Source organism: Protopterus annectens, chromosome 4.part0 (genome assembly GCF_019279795.1).
Source record: "Protopterus annectens isolate FY-2018-M chromosome 4.part0, PAN1.0, whole genome shotgun sequence".
Lineage (NCBI taxonomy): Eukaryota > Metazoa > Chordata > Ceratodontiformes > Protopteridae > Protopterus > Protopterus annectens.
The window spans coordinates 1,726,577,065-1,726,598,411 of NC_056733.1; positions in this window are offsets into that span (position 1 = coordinate 1,726,577,065).

A 21,347-nucleotide genomic window follows, 5' to 3' on the forward strand; every position below is an offset into this window, starting at 1 on the left:
TATCTACCAAAACCATGTTCACTTCCAAGACCCTTTGAATACAATTTATGTCCAGTAAATTGAAAATATCCACAAATTCACCCCATATAATCTTATCCTTACCAACCTCTAGTACGTGGACGGTTATGTCTGGAGTAGGGGAAGTAGCAGAAGACCTGGGTAGCACATCTCAGGTGGACAGACATCTTGATTGAGTGGCATTGGGAAATCCTGTACTAAGGGTAACTGCTAAAAATTCTGGTAGAGCTTGGTACTGGAGAAGGAACTTGGAGATTCTCACACACACTACGCTACTAATCTTTTACATAAACAAACCAAAAATCTTTGCTCTCCCATCTCCTGCTACGGCCCCAATAAATTCTGAAATGTATTCACCATCTAACTGACTCTGACCAAGAAATCATTCTGCAGACTTTATATAGTTATCAAGTTGTTGCTGCTCCTATGTGGCACCTCATGAATGACTGGAATACAGTTAAGCATTCCCATTTTCTGAGCATTGCTGCATGCTCTTCGTGAGCTACCACCCTCAACTGAAAAAACAGCTTCAAGTTCCAAGCCTTCTTCAAAATGCAAAGTGGAAGTTGAAGGTGAAACATCTCCCACTGGACCACTGCCCACCTTTACTTTCCTCTTCAAAAAAAAAAGGGATTCCACCAGTAATACAATGTGGTTCTAACAAAAGTGTCCATTTTCTGGAAAAATAAAAACACTCACACACTCATACATACACACACACACACACACACACACACATATATATATATATATATATATATATATATATATATATATATATATGTGTGTGTGTGTGTGTGTGTGTGTGTGTGTGTATATATATATATATATATATATACATACACACATATATATGTGTGTGTGTGTGTGTGTGTGTGTGTGTGTGTGTGTGTGTGAGTGAGTATCATACCTCCCAACTGTCCTGAATTACTCGTTTTTTACCGAGTTTTGGGGTCCAAAACTGGGGTGCCACGATTCCTGAGTGGCACCCCTTTAGTTCCGATTTTTTTTCACTGTATTTTTATTATTTTTTAATTTTTTGCGCTTTGTCAGCTGACGTCATCATGCGCCATGACGTCAGCGCCATCAGGGCTACCAGCCTGTCAGAATTGAGCTAGCACACGTATGCGCACATATTTCCGGCTCAAAATCAAATACTTTCTGAGCGGGAACGGCTTGTTTTCTGATGCTCATGCCTGGCTGATCACATTAGAAGTGTTCGTTTATGGATTTTTATTAGCTCCTGGCTGCTCGTTTGTAGATGTATTATCACCTGGTTGCAGACAGAGACAAAGTAAGGTGTGTGTGTGTGTGTGTGTGTGTGTGTGTGTGTGTGACTGTGTGTGTGTGTGTGTGTGTGTGTGTGTGTGTGTGTGTGTGTGTGTGTGTGTGTGTGTGTGTGTGTGTGTATAAAATCATCATTTGCACTTGTAATGTCTCTCATTAGCATGCCAACACTACTTGCATGCTATTATGCAGTTATTTGAATGCAATGCATACTGCTCTGTTTCTCTGGTAGCATGATCATACTGCACATGTCTCTCAGTCCTCTCCTCCCTGTGGATTGTATTGTGTATTGCCACTCACAGTATAATTTTGAATAAAGCTGTGATGTTCACAGCAGCATAATAAGGCAATACTAATCGAATGTCAGTGTGTTTAAAACTAAATGGGTATTTATTGTTTGAGTCACTGCACATATCATTATTGGCAAATCCTATTACAATTGAAATTAGAATTTGGCCTAAAAAGATGTTGCCCTGTGCACAAAGGAGCACATTCTGTGAGATATTTAACACGTATTTCTCTGAACTTGCCTCTGAACTCTATACGTTAACTATATGCACCAATAGTTACATTTTTTCATTCATTTCACATGAACCAACTAATTCTGGGTTTATAACTTTCACTGAATCATCCCTCATCAATAAATACACACATAAATAAATAAATAAATACATACATAAATGAGTACTTGATACAGACTAGTTTCCACAGAAAATTACCTGAGACATTTCACAAAAGGGCATCACTTTACTGCACAAGCTTCATACTTTTTAAGACCTTCATTAGACCCATTGACATTATAGCTATTGTGTTGTCCATATATCTCCACATAAGATTACATATTCACAAAGTGTGTAGAGCAAGTGTTTGCACTATAAGTAAACAATGGCACAATTATAATTCTATACAGGTTAACAGTTATTATTCTGTGTTATCAGCCAGTCACACACCACGTCATAAGCTTTGCTGAAAACAGTCGCCAGAGTGCAGTTTGATAATGTCAGTCTAATACCTGTGTCTATACTGATCAGCTATCACAGTCCAGCAGGACAAGTATAAAAGTGTGTTGTTGAATGTGGCCTAATCATCACTATGACCAGCAATATAGTCTTCCTGGGACACATTTTTCTTACAGTAGACAAAGAAAGTAAAGCGTCAGAATATATCTCTTTATTGGTCAAGTCACTACTAAGAAACTGTGTGCGTGTGTGTGTGTGTGTGTGTGTGTGTGTGTGTGTGTGTGTGTGTGTGTGTGTGTGTGTATGTGTTTCTGAAGATATATTTGCATTTCTGAATAACAAATAACCCATATTCTCTTAATTTTGAAAATAATTACATTTTATTTCTTCCAATCTGCTTGCATGGTATTTATTGTAATTATTTTATTCTCTAAGCATCATTCATGCAAATGGAATGTTTTCTCATTTAGAAATACTAATGAAACAAATTATTTTTTGAACATTTAAGGCATTTTCCTAGCTATAAAATATATATGCTTTGCAGAAAATGATTATGGTGATACCAAGAAGACAGTATTTTCTTTTAATTTATTTATTCAATCTTTGACCCATCTCAACCAAAATTTGGGTTTCAAGGACAAGTGTAAATGCAGTGTCTAGAATATATATATATATATATATATATATATATATATATATATATTTATATATATATACATATACACACACAGAGAAAGAAAAAATGTGTGTATAATATATATATATATATATATATATATATATATACATATATATATATATATATATATATATATATATATATATATATATATATATATATATATATAAATGTATTATAGTTAATTACTAATATGTTATTGGAAAAAGTGAAGCATCCTGAAAACACCTGTATATACAGAATTTGGCACAACTTGCACACAGATAATGAATGGAGTTGATGTCTGAACCCCTTGGAACTGTGATTTATAGGTCTTAACTTTGGAAAGAGGATGAAACAACAGGAACACATTTAATCTTAGCCAAGTGGCAAGCTTTTTGAAGGCATGGAGCAGCTAGCTTTATTGGACTGCAAGACAATGTAATGAAGCAAGGCTTTCTGGCACTGTCTTGTCTAAACAAAAAAGGGACTTAAGCGAGATACTGGTTACTATAATTGACACATGCATCTTCTAAAAAATATATATCAAAATAGCAATTTCAGCAGACAATCACAAGTGTGAATCAAGAATTTATTATGACCTACTCACATGTACTTTGCAATTAGCAGACCTGAGTTATGAAACATGTAACAGAACGTATTGTTTGTATGCGTGTGTGTGTGTGTGTGTGTGTGTGTGTGTGTGTGTGTGTGTGTGTGTGTGTGTGTGTGTGTGTGTACTCAGGCTCAAACCCTGTACCTTGGGTACAGGGTAAAAAGAGCCTTTGTGCTAAGAGGTTGAGAGCTGTGGTGAGAAGTGAGAAATTAATTCACTAAATGGTAGCCATTAAGTTTCAGTCTTCCTATTTTTCAGGAAGCTGCTGATTTGGCATAGTGATATGTTGCACTGACCCTAGTGCATAGGGTCCTGGGTTCAAAGCTTGCCAGTGAAATGCATGGTAGTAACACAACATTTTATTCTAGCAACTTTACAAAATTATACAAGCAATGTTTAAAATGTGTCCCTGGTTTTTGACCCCCCCCCGAAAAAAAAAAAAAGAAATTGAAAATAAGTGTAAGACGCTGTGCAAGATGCCTATGGCTTACACTACTGTCATTATATCAATAGTGTGGGTGTGGAAGTAGACTTTTATGATGGAAATGTTCTGAATTGGGCAGTTTTGTCATTATTGGTTTGTGTTTTGTTTCATTACTGGAAAAATGTTCAAACAATAAATTTAAAACGTGCTCTGCCTAACAAGTGTGTTGTGTTATATAAGGAATGTAATTTAATAAAGTCAGGAAGGTGTATCAAAGAAAAGAACACATGTATGTTTCTTGTTTTGTGTGCAAGAGGCCAATGATTTGAAAACAGCCCAAGGCAATCTTTATCCACCACTGACCAGATGCATTTTCTTTGGATGTGGTGTGGGTTTCAATGCTGTTTCAAAGAATGTGAGTTTCAAGGGCAGAGAAGTTTTAATGCCAAGCCTATTTTCATTATGAGACAGTATTGCTTTGTTTACCAGGTGTCTATTAGTGTTTCTGCATTGTGCTGTCAATGTAAAAATAAAATCCAAATAATCATTGTAGAAGTAAAGCAGTATGCATACATTAGTGTTTATGGTAAATTGGGCGAAATAGCAAGGTAATGGGATATTGGAATGGCTGCAGGGGGCCTCTGGTGCCATATTTTGGTTGTCTGTTCTTCAGTTTGCATTTGAAAGTTGGTATCCCAGAATGCCACTGGAGTGGGTGGGGCTACATAATTATGTATGCAAATTATATGTTAATCAGCTTACAGATTTGTACCTATTTTTCATGGACCTTGTCCAGATTTTTGATGTTTCCAGGTTGAGAGGTATGGTGTGTATGTATATGGTTCATTTGACTGAAAGTTCATTTTGTCTAGAAAAAAACTTATTTGATCTAAACTACAAAACAGTGTAATTCATTTCACTAAAAATATCACACAACAAATATGTTTCCCAAAGCTTTTTTGCTGGGGGACAAATCTCCCTGTAACATCTTAACAATACAAACTCCACAGCTGCACAATCACAGGGAAAAGTGAATAAGCTTGACTCACTAAATTATTGCTGGTGCACATACCCAAACTTCTAAGCATGGAGGTATGACTTAAAAGTCTTTAAAAGGGAACAAATGATGATTAACACTAATTTGTACTGTAGTTCCTACATTCCAAACCAAACTTGTCCTGCATAATGGCTGTCAGGTAATTTTCTACAAACTAACATAGTCTTCAGTGAAATGTGATTTTGTCATTTGTGGTTTAGACCAAATGAACAACAGTTTTTTTAAAACAAAACTGTCTTTCAGTGAAATGAACCATAAACACACAAACACACACACACATATATATTGCTCAGCAATGCTCATTTCCTTGAACTTCCTGTGAATGCTACCAATGTGCACCCTAAATTCTCTTTGTAAATATTGTATGGTTGTCTTTTTTATTTTTCCCTTTATGCTCTAATGCTATGCTCACAAAGCAAACAAATTGTAATGTATGTCCTGTGTTTAAATAGAGTTCTCTACAACATTGTTTTTAACTTTGTAATATGTTGTCAAATGTTGTCTACATATCAAACTCTGTAACCTGTAACTGTTACTACTAAATATTGTTACTATTGTATTTTGTGGAGCGTTTCTCCCCGGGCCTCTGCTGAAAACAGACACTCGTTGTCCAGTCGGACTATCCTCGTAAACACACACACGCACACACACACGCACGCATGCACACACGCACACACACACACACACACACACACACACACACACACACGCACACGCACACGCACACGCACATATATATATTTTTATCCTTAATTTGAGTCTTAAAAGTCCATATTACTCACAGCTCCACATTGAAGGGGTTAGACAAATAGTCACTGTTAGAATTTTTTTATAATTGATATGCATGGTTAATAATATTCAATTATATTAATTCATCAAATGGACTTTTATGTATATAGAGCAGCATATTTAACCACCCCATGAACATCCTTGTTAAAGCTGTAATAAGCTGTTACATTCTTCCCATTTGTATATTTCACCCACATAGCTATTAAGTTTATCAGTCTTTGGCCAACCCCTAGTCCTTCCTATTTTCTTATCAGTCTCTTGAATCAAAGTCCTTACTGAAGTCCAGGTTGACCATTTGTACTGGTCCTCTTCTGTCAAATGCTCCTGTAACCTAGTAGGAAAACTGGATCAGTTGTACTTGATAGCTCCTCCTGGCCATAATACCTTACCATCTGCACTCCCGAATATTATTGTCCTCCAGAAATGCAACAAATCTTCCCCTCAGGAATCATTCCATCAAGTTTGCTTCACTGCTGTGAAGTTAGCAGGCCTGTATTTCATTCATCCTATATAGAAGTTTATCATAGTTGATGCCTTCCATTGCTCTGGCCAGTGATCCGGTAAAGATTTCCAGCAAGGGGTCTGTCAACATGCAGGAGAGTTTTCTGAAGACTCGGCCCATCTGGTTCTTCTACTTAATCCTCCCTATCATGAACCAGTTCCCTCTGAACGTCCTTCCTCACTACCCTGTTGACTTTCCAGCCTTCCTCCAGTTTTCTTCCTTTGCCTTGTTTTCCTTTGTGAAGCCTGAAGGAAAACATTCATTCATTCATTACTTCTACATTTTTTCCAGTCATCTCTGATTTCCCTCACATCTTTGCTCATCCTGGTTAGATCTATTCCTCCTGCTTTCTGATGTATGCCTGTGAAATCCCTAATTTCCTTGCTTGGTCCCATTTGCTCTCTCCCATTCAATTTTAGCCTGTTCTTCTGCTACCATCATTGCTGATTTTTGGTACCCTCCTTAAAATGTGCCGCTTCCACATCCCAGCAACTTAATTTCCATCTCTTATAGGCATACCTCTCAACCTACTAGTGAAATAATTCTAGATAAAGCCAAAAAATGACAGAATAAAACTAGCATGTATTTCCTGAAAGATGTGAAGTCTGAAATTCAAATGTGTGTCATTATTTAGTAACTTCAGTCCTCAAAGATTTGGCAGAAAACCACACATTTTATTAGGAACAGACCAAAAAATATGAAGCAAAAAGTCTGGGCATTCTGAGAAATTCTGGACAGTTGAGAGGTGTGATTGCAGGGCCTATCTTTCATCATAATTGCTTGTCCCACAGTCCTCTGTAACCACGCTGGTGTTCTCTTTCTACTTTTTAGCCACTTCTTTGCATCGTTGTCCATAGCACTGATCCACTTTCATAGCTTTCTTACACCATATGTTTGCTACTGCTTTCAAAACTGATCCTTTGGTATTTCCACAGCACATCATAATTTACTCTGCTAAAATCATATACCATTATTTTCATCTTTTTTATTTCTGTCATTCCCCTGCACTAAATCACATGGAGGAAAGATCACTGATCACACCAAATTCTTCAGCTTTATATGTACTCAGCAGATATTTGCATTCTAGTCATGAAAGGTGCTCACCTACTCAATAAAGAAAAAAAGAAGCTAAGATAGTGAGATGTGAAGAGAAGGGAAATAGAATGTGTTTGGTTGGTGCCAATGACATGTAATTTACCAACCCTTCTTAGAAAGTATTAATGAAACCCTGAAATATTAAATAAGTGTCTGATTTCTTTGGAATGCTTTTTCAAAAAATGTATGAAGTCTGAAGTTTTCAAAATATGTGTTACTGAACCAAAGATTTGTTTATACTAAAAATGTGAAGGCTGTGTATTGATTTCATAGCACTGGAAAGTAACTAGGATTCGTAAACAAATACTGCATTAGTTTCCAGGGACCTCACTGCACTAAGTACCAAAATGCTAATTATAGATATAGTAGTCAAGGGATATCTCCTGTATACTGTGCAAATGACCACAAAAACAGATCTGCAGAAATAACACAACAAGCAATGCTGGAGTAGCCAAACATCTGGAGCAGTACTACTACAGTAAACATGGCAACATGAATGACATGAGGGCCAAGACACTCTGTGCATAAATAGGGTTGGTATAGGGTAGAGACTGTGTGTGGGAGAGAAGAAGAAGTAGGACAGCTATCAAAAGCAGACGATAGTGGAACAGTGATAAAAATAAACAGGGACAGTATATATACAAAATGAGGGAAGAACAGTGAATGATACATACCTAAAGAGGGTGGATACTTGGTGATGGGAAAGGTTGCAAAATGAACAATGAATGGGCAGTGACGCATAAAGGAAGGAACACCTCAAGAAGGGGATAGGTTAGCTTTCTGGTATGAATTGCTGCCAATCCAGCACAAAGAGCAGCAATCGAAGCATTAAATCACCTGGATGGTTGATGTATCCATTGCTCCTCTGCAGGGCCAATAACTGAGGTCCATTAGTCAATGCTTGATAGTGTTCCTTGTTGCCAGTGGTGGCATAAAGCTGACCTTGGCAAAGACCAGCCTATAAGTTTATAGGTTCATAGGTAGGTACTAGGCTATCTGCCCGAGGGCAATTATAAGCCTAGCCAGAGTGTGTCGGCTATCGCTGCCCCATTGATTAATTGACTGATCTTCTGTCAAGCAGAGCCAATGATGTGATCCCATGGGGTGTATTTTCTGTTACCCATCCACTTGTCAAGGTTGCTCTTGAAGAGTGTTAGTTAGGGGCTCTGCCTAATGCAGTTTGGAATTTTGTTCCAAAGCATGGGAAGTCTCTGTGAAAGGAATCTATCCCTCCAGCATGTTCTATTTATTGCTGTGGTGAAATTTAGCTCACTAGATCGCGTGTCTCACAGTGACTTGGATTTCATTAGGTGGAGCATGTCCATCAATTCTGAGTTGGAAATGGCTTTGTAAGTCAGGCAAAGATCACCTCTGAGTAAGCGATATGCCACTGAGTACAGCCGGAGGTTTTCAGTCAGGCTGCATAGGACGTATGCTTGAAGCCAGTAATCCTCTTGGTGAGGTACTTTTATGGTCTCTCCAGCTGTTGGAAGTGTCTTGTGAGGTACATCCCAAATGGGGCATTGTACTCTATGATGGGTCTGATGAGTGACGAGTAGAGGGGCACTATAACCTCTTTATTTCTAGATGCAAACCCTTTAGTAATTAAATGGGCCACATAGAAGGATTTCCTAACTACTCTGGCAATATGATTGTCAAAGGAGAGATTACTATCTACCTGGGTCCCCAGTCTCTTATTACCTCTTCTGTAGTAAGGGGGCTGCCACCTATGTGGTAATTCATGGGTGTTTTGTTTTTCTCAGACGGGATGACTATGCATTTTTTGGCATTTAGCTTGAGGCCATGACTTTGTCACCAAGTGTCTGTCTCAGTAAGGCCCTTTTGGAGGATGTCGTGTCAGCCAGAAAGACAATTATGGCTCCCAGTTTGCAGTCATCGGCGAACTTGGTTAGCCATAGTCCTCCTGTGTTTGCCTGTTCTTCTGAGAAGTATATGCTGAACAGTAGGGGGTCCAGGACTGAGCCTTGGGGGACATCACTTGTGACTGGTTTAGAGTCGGACCTGGAGCCTGCTATTCTTACCGTGTGAGTTCTGTCTGTAAGCCAGTTAGCAACCCATCTTGTGACATAGGGGTTTATGTTCAGGCTGGTGAGTTTTTCTGTAATACCTGAGTGGGGAATGGTGTCAAAAGCCTTGGCAAGGTCAAGGTAGGCTATGTGAACAACCTATCCCTCATCTATGGCCTTGGTGACAGTCTCAAAGAAATCAACCAGGTTTAGTAGGCATGATCTGCCCCTAACAAAGCCAAACTGGGTTGGGTCAATAGTTTGGAGGCTCCCAATGTCTTTGTTAATCAGTTCCCCATGATGATGTGCTCCATAGCCTTGCAGACCAGGCTAGTCAGGCTTATGGGTTGATAGTTACCAGGGTCAGTTGTGACCCCTCCTTTGTGGAGTGGAATAACCATTGGTGTGTGCCATTCTATGGGCACATAGCCTGTGGAGAGGCTGAGGATGAACAGCGTGTTTAGGTGGGGGGTTAGTTCATTCTGTAGTTTGTGCAAGATGCAGCCTGGGACACCATCTGGCCCCACTGACGCTGCATTTTTGGCTTTTGAAAGGGCTATTTTCACCTGTGTGTCTGTGATTTCCGGGACACTACATTTTTCCGGTATTGTTGTGGGCCCTTTTGGGGGTGAGAGGGGGGTGAAGTTTGCACTGAATCTATCTGCCAGGATGTTTGCAATATCAGTAGGTGCAGTATATTTTGTGCTATTTTGCACTAGTTCAGTGCACATCTGTGAGTTGCCACTTAGATTCTTAACATAGCTAAAGAAGGCTTTGTGGTTATCTTTTGAATCCTTTGCTATTTTCTTTCAAAGTTAGCCTTGGATGATTTTATGAGGGACCTTAGTTTCTTACTGATACTGATCAGGGATTTCTTTCTTTCTTGGGATTTGCTTTTTTTCTGAACTAGTTTCCTCCTTCTGTTGTATAGCCTGTTTATGGCAGGGGTCCACCAGACTGGTTTCCTTCTCTTAGAGGAGTGAGTCTTGGTTTTGCTAGGGATGGCATGATCCATGCATCCTTGTAGGTGCTCATAGAGTGCATTTGTAAAGGTTTCTGCATTTTGGGCAACATTATCCTTTAGCGTAGGGGCTGTGAAACTTACAGCCTCTGTCTTAAGTAAGGTGAAGTTTGCTTTAAAACATTTTTTTTTACTGTGGTTTCCTTAGTTGGGGGTGGTGGTGGGGTGTGGACATCCAGACTGATTAGTTTATGGTCTGATCTAACCAGTGACGAGTTGACCTCCAGTGTGGAACACCTGTCGCCCATGTTTGTGATGACCAGGTCAAATATGTTTTCACCTCTGGTAGGGGAGTTTACCAGCTGATCCAGGGCATTTGAGTTGATGAATTCTAGGAACCGCTGGGCCTGGGAGTTTGTACTTGAGTAGTTTTCCTATAATGGTAGAGTAACTGAAATCGCCCAATATCAGGGTGTTTCATAGGACCTTCATGTTTTCCAGTGTCACCAGAAAGGTGGAGTGGTGGTCCTGGGGGATGGAGGGTGATCTGTAGCAGGCCACAATTTGCACTGCACATGGATGATCTCAGAGATATCATGCTGTGCCACTAACCTGGAGGTGTCGGTATCCTTGATGAATATGGATACACCCTGTCCTTTCGTGTTTCGGTCTGTGTTCTGTGGCCAAAATGTGTGGTACGAGTTGTAGCCCAGTAGTGCTGGGGTGCTCTCTGGATCCTTGAACCAGGTTTCAGTTACTGCACAGATGTTGACGTTCTCCATACTGAGGAGTGTTTCAAGCATGTGCATTTTGAGATTTAAACTCCTGGTGCTGAATAGCATAACCCTCAGTTTTTTGTTAACTATGCTGTTTACGGAGGTGGGTTTGACTTTTGAGCCTTGCCTAAAAAAGGCACTATGGGGGCAGCAAGAGCCTCGGCCAGTATTCGAAAGCCTAGAGGTGACAGGTGCAAGCAGTCTCTTGCTAAGCAACGTAGCTTGTTGAGCATGTCATCCCAGGCTGACAGACACTGGATCCCCTTTGAATGACACCAGAAGCTTAGCCAATTGTTTAAATTGATCATTTTCTCTTTATACTGAGGTATCATTCTTGGTGAGGGCAGGATGCTACTTAGGGTCAGGGTCATACCAGCCTGGGCTACATGATCAGAGAGCTCTTCCATGTCTCTTTTCATGTAGTCCAGGGAGGTACGTCTCAGGTCATTCACACTAACATGAACAATGACAGAGTCATATTTGTACTTGTTCTGGAGTGACCTGAGTGCTTGTGGTGGATTCTGGCTCCTGACAGGCAACTAAGAGTAACTTTCTGCTTGTTCAGCCTAGTGAGTGGGATGTCAGTGTGTCTGACTATAGAGTCACCTATTACTAGTGTGTTAGGTATGTTATTTTCTTTAAGGGCTGTGATTGTGCAGCACACTGATTTTGTGTTTTATTTATTGTCTGGTCTGTGACGGAGGTGTAGGTTGTTTGGGTGTCTGCTTTGGAGGTCTCTGATGCTGTTGCATGTTTTTATTTAGAGCCTCTGAGTATGATTTTGTGTATTTATGTGTATTTTTTGCCAGTGCTGGTTTAGTAGGTCTATGTGTGGCTGGAGGTGTGGTGCAAGTGTTAACCTTCTCCTCTTGACTGTCTGTTCCAGTCTTGGGAGGAGACAGCTTAGCCTCCAGTTTGACTGTATAATTGCTCCTCTCGCATATGTTAGTGTTTTGTGGTAGTAGGAGAGGGTTGTCTGTGTACATGAGGCAGTTGTAACATTGCCTCAGGATAACCAGATTCACCAGCTGGACTGGAGAGTACACCTGAAATTGCCCTTTGGTCATGCCTGAATAGTAGGATGACCTGCTTAGCTGCTTGGTTGGTGAGGGGTGAATAAAGAGCCTTGCCCTGCTGGGCAATCAAGTGTCAGGGTATATTAGTGCTTGCTATTAGGTCTGAGCAAGTTCTGGGCTGTAGGATGCTTTTTGGGTGTTTAGGTTGAGAGTTATAGTTTCAAGGGAAAAACTGAAGCGGAGACTTAGTGGAGCCTGGAATAATTTTACCCTAGCTAACCAGCGCTGCCTGACGTGCAAAACCATGCAAATGTGTTTTTTTATAGCAGGGAAATGAAAGAGATAGAAATTAGCCCAAAATGGCCAATAAATTACTAACTTCTGGGCTAGAACCACTCCTCCAGGGTCAGATAAGCTGCTCAAAGCTTTCCTCTTTCACAGGTGAACAGAGAAACTTCCTTCTATCTAAGTAAGGTATGGGCAACTCAGAAACTTGTAACACAGTCCTGAATTCAGCACTAGCCTGAAAACTGGACTCTACTAGAAAGGCGGGAAACAAGGAATTTTTTTTTTGTTTTGTTTTTTTAAAGAAGGCAAAACGACTACAAACAATCAGAAAAGGCTATCACACTTTCATGTGTAGCCTACAACAGTTAAACAAATTTTTTAAACAAAAAAATGACTTTTTAAAAGTGCAGACAGTCAAATAAGTACAATATGTGAAACAAACAAGCTTTTAAATCATAATAAATGCTGGAAAATCGGCGTTTAGGCAGAAAACAGTTAAGCACAGCAAGAAAGTACAGAAAACTGATACTTAATCACTCCAAAGTCTCTCTTCTAAGCTAGAAGGCTTGTATCAGTTTATGGCTTTCTAGTACTTCCCAGTAGGTTAGTTACAGGAAAGATGGACAACAAGCGCAGATGTGGTCTTTTAAACCAGAAAGTTGAAAGAGATGGAAAAACTGTCCAAATGGTCAATAAACTACAATTTATGTACAAAGAACCACACTTCTTGTGGTAGACAGGCTACATAGTGCTTTCCACTCCCACTGATAAACTAGAAGACTTTTCTCCAACACAGAAAGGCTTGCGGGGCTCAGAAGCTTACCAACAGTCCCGGAATCAGCAACTCTGTATCTGGACTAGAATAGTTACAGGAAAGGTGGGAAACAAGTGCAAGTGCAGCTTTCAAACCAGAAAGTTGAAAGAGATGGAAAAAAATTGCTCAAACAGCTAATAGCTACAATTTCTGGACCAGGGATCACTCCTCTTGTGGTAGATAGGCCACCTCATGCGTAACACTCCCACAGATAAGCTAGAAGGCTTTCCTCCAACACGGAAAGGCTTGGGGGCTCAGAAGCTTGCAAAGAGTCCTGGGTACAGCAAATCTGTACCTGGACTAGACTAGTAACAGGAAAGGCAGGAAACAAGTGCAAACACAGGCTTTTAAATCAGAAGGTTGAAAGAGATGGAAAAGCTTCCGAAACGGCCAATAAACTATAATTTCTGGGCCAGAAACCACTCCTCCTGTGGTAGATAGGTTACCTAGTGCTTACCACTCCCACTGATAAGCTAGAAGGCTTCTCTCCAACACAGAAGGACTTGCATACAGCATACATCAGGATAGTACTGGGGGCTCTTCAAGTCCATTTTCTAGCAGAAGAGCCTTCAAACCCACTCATGAGAAGCAGATACAAAAGCGACTACATTGATATCTTTGGGTCATGTCCATCAGGGGAAAAATGGCCCCTCCTCCTGAGAAGCAAGCATTGTAGTTACTGCCAAACTATCATCAGATGCAGTGACTGACAGAGACTAAGATGACATGGTTAATAGTCTATTGTAGAATGGTACGTATAGCATGATACATATAGTAAAAACACTGCAGCATTTGTACACTAGACTGCCACAGTGTCCATATTCACCTCACTGTCTGGAAATGTGCTCCTCCCTTCTGCTGCATGCAAGCATGTTGTAGCAATGCTCCTCAGAAGTTGCAAAGCAAATCATGTATTTTGAAGCATACTTGTAAAATAGTGTACACAGCGTAGGACAAAGGCACTAACAAAAAATGTTTATATTACATGTGTCTCACTCTTCTTAACACCTGCTTTCCACTAACAGAGCAGGTCAGAGAAGTAGCACATCAAGTCATCATAGAGATGATGACACTGATCTCCAGAGCACATGATGCTAGTAATATTGCTTAGCACCTGTCCCAGTTCATACCATGTAGCGTTCATTTTCAAATGGTCGCTATAGTGGCCTAACAGATGCAGACAAGCACTATTGCTACAGCATTTGGCATAGACTACTGCCAGATTTGAATGCTATGAGTGACCACAATATGGCCCTATAACAGGTATCCTTGAGTGTTTCCAATATAAGTCTCTGTGCAAAGGAAAAGAAAGGAAACATCTTGGCTGACAGGTCTGGCATAGTGGCAAGACCACCAATACAGAAGTGTCAGACAGAAGTTGAGGAGTTTTTTAGAATCACTTACTGGTTAGGAGTATCAAGCCCTCATACCATGGATGGTTGGGATAGGGTTGGGGTAGATATAGAAGCAAGCCTGGAACTAACCATTGAAGTTTTCTTAGGGAAGCAACAGATTAGCAATGTCCATGATAGTAAGCTAAAGTACACACTACTGTGTTAACTAAAACAGGAATTGACCATGCTCCCTTAGATATCTGTCCTTCCAGGTGTGTGTGGTCTTAAGTGAGGTATCCTGAATATACAGGCAGATCTTCTAATGTAATGTATAGTACTGTTACCATGTGTACAAGTATTCATACCATAGGGGGAGAATGAGCTTATGCATGTGGGCTGACAATGGTGGCAGGTTTCCATGCATTCCTATGTTCCACTGATGGAGGTTCCAGCACAACAGGACAACATATGGCTAACATCAGCATGGCATATGTAGCTAATAATGATGATGGCAGCATGTAAGTTGTATGGTCTGTTGACACTGTAATACAGTCCTCAATATGATACAAAAATCCACAACCACTACTGCAGAGGCATGACAGTCTTTCTGTACATGATACCCCCACATAAGGTCAATATGTGCCTCCAGCCTATAGAGCAGTTAGCATGTGCATTGGCCCAAAGATGGACATATCCACCACAGGGGAGTGGTGCGGGGGGTTATAGAGCCACAATCACTCTTTAATTGTTTTGACATGTCTGTTACACTCAGAATCAACAAGGCCTGTAGTCTAGTCACAGACTGATGCTGTGATCAGCAATACGTATTTAGTGATGGTTCTCTATGGATTGCTGGGAGGACATCCAACAACTGCACCATGACTTAGAATGTAGACACAAGGAGATGAGAGTGTTGTTCAGATAAGTGTTGACAAAATTTGCCTCCACAGGTACATCCATAAAAAACACGGGAACCTCTTGCTTGTCTACCTATGCAGGGCATGCAGTCAGTGTCCATTGGAAGGTCAAGAGGAGAATTGATGGGGCCGGGACACCCCATGTTAGACTATATTGATGATAGGTGAGATCACCTCAGTGTCGCTCTGCAGGTATACAGCCCCTTTTCTATTGTCTCATAGATCTATCATTTCTGTGTCATGGAACAGATCAAGCCCTGAAACTACAAGGCAACACAGTGGATGCTAGCTGTGCCCTAGCAGCCCAATCCCACCACTGATGTATGTTATCCCTGACTTTCCACAACTTCCTCAAATGTATGTTTACTGTTTTTCACTCAGTTACCCATCACTCTTTTCCACCGAGTATAGTAATATCTGATAGACAGTGTGGCCATTCCATGCACTGCCCTACATTACATGGTTATGTCACTAAATGCATAATGTTATTCTTTGTTGTCTGTGCTATGGCACATAATTGTGAACACCACCTTTTTGCCAGAGCAACTTTGTGCTACCAATCTTTACCACAACAGTGGTGCTGCTGCTATTGCTGCTGTATGCTCCTCTCTTCACTTCTTATCTTTCCCTTCCACTGTTACTGTAACTGATATAGAAATTCCTGCCATGTTGTTCTACAGCTGCTCTATTTATTTATAAAATGCCAAGCTATGGAGCATGGCACATATAAAAAGTATTTTGGTGCATATTACTGAACATATTGTAGTTCCCTTCTAGAGGTATTTGAACATTTGAAATATTCCATTTATTAGTCGAAATGCACACTCCACAATGTTTTAGGTTTCAGGTTTCCATATTAGCTGGATTATAGGACATTCCCTCCATAGTTCAAGGGTTGTGTATCGGGGTTATCAAACAGTGCTCTAAGGCATATTTGGTATCACCTGTAACAAACAATATACAAATATTATACGTGGCCTGATTTCAACATGCATAATGCCTATATGTATAGGCCTGTTTCTTTTACATGTATAGGCTCATATCAACCACTGACCCTGGGGGAAATCCCCAGCAGGTGTCACTGGTATAGGAGAGATATGTGTGATATATGTGAATTACATACACTGCCTGAGTTGTGCACAGACACCTTATAAATAATACCCTGAGGTTTACAGAACACTCAGCAGTTCAGTGAGTAGAATACATTCCTGTATGGCTATCTGGACAAGTTGAGGCCCTGACATGAAGATGGGTGCAGTGTACAGTGTTAGGGAGTGGGATAGCTCATACAACACCAGCATATTGTTGGCTCCCTCCTTTGGTGTTCTGATGAACCAGTAGTGCTCGTCTTGACCTCCACATATTGCAGAATAATGTTATGGTGTGGATTGCCGCAACATGCAACAATGTGAGCACTGGCCTCACTTGCAGCTACCAACACACATGCTGCTGTACTACAGCTGCTGCAGTTCTGAACATAGCTCCTGTCATGTATACCGTATATCTCAGCATTCAAAATATGTACGTATGGCCATGCAGCACCACCTTTTTATAAATGGCAGAATCAGACTGCTACTTTGGGTTTCCTTTATTTGCATAATCAGTGTGGCTGAGTTATTATTAACTAATTTCCATGATCTGGGTGTCATGTTACTTCGGGGATTGTGCAGTTATGCAATGTGTTTCTTTGAACCACTCACCCAGAAGATCGTTGCTGTCCATACTATTTTGTTCTGATTATTGTGCTAATCTTCTGTGAATCTTAGTCAGTGTGTGAAAGCTATATTACCAGTCACAAGAAAGTGTAAACGGAGCTTGGAAAATAGTTGCACACACTGCAAAGGTAAACCTTCTACATAAAGAGAATTTTTGTTTCAGAATTTTAACCCATCTCAGTATGCTTGATCTTTCTGATTGTTACACCTCAGAATGACAGTCTGTGACACTTCACTCACTAGTTTATTACCTCTCCTTCCTTATGCACAACTGTAGAGCAGTAGACTGATGGCCTAGTCACGGTTTGGCAAGCATTTACAGGATTGCAAACACAAAGACATAGTAAACAAGTCTTTCCCTCTCTCTGTAGATATCATAATGTGGTAATGTTTTGTAGTATTGATAGGAACATTATACAAAAGGAGTATTACAATTATTTAAGCTTGTGGGCAATAAAAGAACAGCAAATTAAAGCTTAGATATGAGTTAATCCATTAAAAGTAACCTGATCACAAGCAGGCAGAGCTGGATCATGGTCAAATGGGACCCTAGGCAAGGTAATGGATTCCCCTCCCCCCTACAACAGTCCCCCCAGTCCCCTCAAGCAGCCTCCCCAGGGCCCCCTCCCCACAGCCATTACATTGTCCCATTACTTGGCTAATTCTCACAGATACCAAAAACACCATTCCATCCTGCAATGTGCATGCTATTTTCTTCTTTACTTCTACAATAATTATAGATATTTGGATTTAATTTACAACTTTTATTTCAAATTGTATAGCACAAACATTGATAGCCATTTGCTAAATAAAACAATATAGTCTAACAATTTAAACAGACTGAGCATGAAATAAATAAATATTGTGGGAAAAAATATCCAGAGAATTGTTATGGCTAGGCTTGTATAGGCCCTAGGGCCGATAGTCTAGTACCAACCTATGAACCTATAACCTATGATCAACAGTAAATACTCTGCACTTGAAACTCACATTCATTGAAATTGCATTGAAACCCACACTCAGAAAATGCATCTGGCCAGTGGTGGATTAAGTTACCTTTGACCAGTTCTCAAACCATGGGTGTCTGGCATGGAGCTAGATCATAGTCAAATGGGGCCCAAGGCAGGGGAACAAACCAAGGACCCTGGACCAGAGCACCTCTTTTGGACCAGGCCACCCCCACAGCCATTCTGGTGTCCTGTTACCTGTCTCTCTAACCACAGCTACCATAAAAACTTCTCAAAACTGTGAATGTGCATGCTATTTTCTTCTTTACATCTGAAATAAAGACAGATATACGTATTTAATTTAAAACTTTTAATTCAAATATCCATTTCTTCCCAGGTTAGTCCCACTAAGTTAGTAGCATCTCTTCAGAACAGGCCATTGGTGGTATGTATATTATTAGGGGAAATTTGGCTAGGTCATTGGGGAAATTCCTTCTGCTATTTTCAATGCTCTGGTCGATATAAAAGACCTCTTAGCACCAACCTTTAGCACAAACAGATGGGGGTTCAGTTTGACATCTCATCCAAAGGATGACACCACCAGTAGAGCTCCACCCAAAGTGTACTGAAGTTTTAATAATCCATTTACATGATGATGGAGTATAACCCACAGCCTTCTGCACCAAAGGCAAGTATGCTAGTTGCTGTGCTACTAACACTGCTCTGAAATTCTATAGCGCAAGCATTGACAGCCATTTGCTAAACAAAATAGTTGTACATTGAAAACAGACTTAGCATGAGCAATAGTAAACTTCTCTTCCCTTGAAGGTCACATTCTTTGAAAATGCACTGAAATTCACATCCCTTGAAAATGCATCCCTGTAGTTTTAATTTTTTTTTTGCATTAAGCAGTGAAACAAAATGTATGAACCAATAAAATACAAACTTACCCAATACAACACATTTCAATCAACTCTATTTACTAAGAGAGTAGTCAGGTAGTTGGTTGGAGGATTAAGGCACTTGTTTCCTATAGCTAAGGTATAGGGTTTGAGCATGAGCAAGCTAATTAACTAACCCACCACCCCTAACTAGGGCATTTCACACACACTCCCTGGTCTCTGGTAACACTGTGCATTTGGAGAAGTAACACTAAAGTTAAGCTTCCAAATGTATGTTCCAGTGTTGAAATTCTGCACATTGCTATCAAAATAAAACAAGTGCTATAATTCCACACATAAAGATGCATGCACACAGACAATGGATACACAGTGCATCATTAAAGAAGAAATGTAAAATAATGCTTAATTAAAAATTAAATGTTGTGGTAGTGACCTAGCAGCCACCCCCTCCACCAGCCAACAGGCCTTAGGCAACTGCCTAGGTCACTTAGTGCTGGACCTGGCTGTGCCCTTGCACACATTTTTAGGACCATGCATACATTCAAGTGTTCATTGATTCACCTTCATCACTGTATTAAATTATATTCCGTGTATAATACAGCACCACTTGTTGCAGTGTATTTTAAATTCATAGCTGTGAACATTTATTCAGTAAGCAATGAAACAAAACTTACAAAGTCATAATGATAAAACTACCCATTTCAGAACATTTCAACCATAAAAGGCCACTTAAACTTCTGTCATTACAATTCACAATATCAGTTAATATGCACAATCTCTGCAGAAGTAAAAGCCATGTGAATAGTTCTACATTAAAGAGAACTGTAACTAACGAAGAAGTTGCAGCTAGCAAACAATTTTGAATTCAGTGTTTCATCTACAAATTCAATGCCGACTGTCATTGAAGAAGAAAACCAACACCATTTTCATAGTATGTAGGTATCTCATCCAAAGGAGGACACACTTAGTGAAGCACCCCATCTCCCCTTATGCTGCACAGTAGTGTCAGCAATCAGTCTACCTTTTGTGGGAAAAGAACGTACAGCCTTCTATACCAAAAGCAAGTGTGTTACCTGTTGCACCACTGTCAACAAGCAGCACAACTTTAAAACTTTAATACTGACATTGATAGACAGTAATCCTAAGTGATTAACAAAAAAAAAATAAATAAATAAAAAAATAAAAGTAAAGCGCACCTGGTGGTTGGTGTGGAGGTTTAAGCTACTTGCCTGCCCTTAACTATTAAGGCTCAAGGTTTGAAAATTAACTTGACGGTGTCCCTAACTGGGCCGTCTCATACACACACACACACACACACACACACACACACACACACACACACACACACACACACACACACACACACACACACACTCTCAAACATGCACATAAAACCAACTTCTGTCTCTGCACTCACCAGAGCAGATGTGTTCTCTGACTCCTGTCGCTGTGTATATCTAGACTGTATATCAATCCCTGATGCTGTGCAGTATATCTAGTTATCAATATGAAGGATTAGAGTTGTCATCTTCTAAATCTCCTGCATTTAGTGATGTTAAGACATAGTCTGAATGACAAGCTTTCTGGGGCTCATGGAAAGCAAGTTCTCATGTAAGGTACTAATGACTGTTGTGTTTGTAGATCCCACAGAAGTTTTTTTTTTTTTTAACTTCCTGAATATTTTTTTATTTTATTTTTATAGTGAAGCAGGGGACCCCAGCCAACATGGGCCCTAGGCAGCTGCCTAAGTCACCTAGTGCTTGATCCAACTCTGCAAGCAGGTGTAGATGACAGAAAACAAAGCCATTCATAATTGCGAAGCTGACTTTCATTGGTAGTCAGGTATGAACTATGGTATATGTCATAAGATGATGAAATAATTAAAACTACAGCAGACAGTGATGCAGAGGGACGGAAACTACTGACACTTACTTTAATAAAGTTGGCAGTGTAAAATGAAGAGGTATGTTCTGAGTGTCATATCACAACAGGAAAAGCTCTGGTAAAACTATGACAAATCTTTCTGATTACAGGAAATAAAAATGACTTTGCTTTCATTTTTAAGTAGCACAAAACAGTGATTCAGATTCATGAGTACCAGCTCTTAGTGTTGCTATCTTGTACATGATAACACACTATTTGTTATTCATATCTTTGTGCATGGCCTTAAAACAAGGGTAAATGCACAACATGCTAATGACAGCATAAACAGCTGAACTAATTAATGAATCCAACATGGCAGAGT